We start from the raw sequence: 1363 nt of genomic DNA, 5'->3' as shown, positions 1-1363 counted from the left end.
GAAGAGGGAGGATGTTGAAAAGTTAAGCTCTTATAGATTTCTAAAAGTTATTTAATATTATTATTATTGTAATTTGGGTTAAATAACACAATAATAACTAGATATAGTATGATTAGTAATTAAAAGTAAGACAGTCAATGTTTTAAGTTTGAGTTTAGTGGTGTAAATTATTACAACGTTAAAATAGGCTTAGTAAGTGTAACTACTTTGGCTTAGGTATACTTCAACTTACTGGTAAATCATAAAACAGGATAAATACATTGTTTTATTAAATAAATGCAATCTAAAAACTAGTTTATTGTCTCTTGGTGTTTTGAGAATTAATCTGTTTACTTGAACTTAGATCCATTTGTTTAAATTCAGCTTATAGATATAGGTAGGTTATAATATAAATCAGGCTAAATACATTATATTATTAACATTATGTATATTGTTCCAATAAATTAAGTTCTGTATAATTAGATAAACTTTATTACTTTAGTGTGAAGACAAATTAGTGATAAAAAATAATATAATCGGTTGTTAAATGTTAGACTTAACAGTAACAGTGTTATAATAGGCTACTGGTATTTGGTATTGAGTATTTTCAGGCTATAAGTACAAGTACAATGGTTAAGACTAGTTGGAGGCAATCATAATTAAAATAGAGGCAATAGGTAAAGAGAAGTGTAGCCTGTGGGAAATGGCAGCATAATTTCAGGAGGAGCTTAAGCTTTTATACGCAATATAAATTTATATTTATTTTTATATAATGGCTTTCACAAAGTTAGAAAGAGTGCTATTAGAGTAAAAATTAGTGAATTTAATTGTAATGAGCCTATTCTGTTGACCAACAAATTTCAGCCCTTGGCTTCTGCAGATGACGAACTATTGGAGGGAAGGAAAACGCTCCCTTGTATACACTTGCTTCTATATATGACATGAATAACTAATCAGAAGCTCAAAATGTCCCCCTAGTGGATTTCTCAGCAATTTTAATGTACTTGTTGCCATTTCTTTCTTTTGAACCAATATTTCAACGAGGTAGGATGTGTCTTTAGTCTGCTCGAAATTTCATATTTTTTTAGACTAAAATACATCTTAGTTACTAAGCTTGATAAATTATAGAGGAATTCTATGATATTAATGTGGTAATTTGATTTTTTTAGTTATTCAAATGTATATACAAAACCTAAAAAATTATTTTGTTTCATATCCTCCATGTCCAAATTTTTTAAAAGCTTAGCAACCTATGTCAAGTAGCAACCGAGTACAAAGGTTGTAACTAGAACAGATAATTGTTTGCTATACTTCTTTAGTTACTGTTCAATGTTTTAAGAAAAATAAGTTTAAGAACTTATTTCAAAATAGCAATAATCTATAT

General features: G+C 28.0%; 1 protein-coding gene across 1 annotated transcript in view; it reads right to left on the bottom strand.

The window, feature by feature from the left end:
- LOC106462470 (protein disulfide-isomerase A6-like) overlaps positions 1-1363 on the bottom strand; it is a 21682-nt gene that overhangs the window by 3239 nt on the left and 17080 nt on the right. The window lies entirely within an intron of this gene.

The sequence above is a fragment of the Limulus polyphemus genome, unplaced genomic scaffold (genome assembly GCF_000517525.1).
Source record: "Limulus polyphemus unplaced genomic scaffold, Limulus_polyphemus-2.1.2 Scaffold1176, whole genome shotgun sequence".
Classification (NCBI taxonomy): domain Eukaryota; kingdom Metazoa; phylum Arthropoda; class Merostomata; order Xiphosura; family Limulidae; genus Limulus; species Limulus polyphemus.
This window is presented reverse-complemented; position numbering and strand designations above follow the sequence as displayed.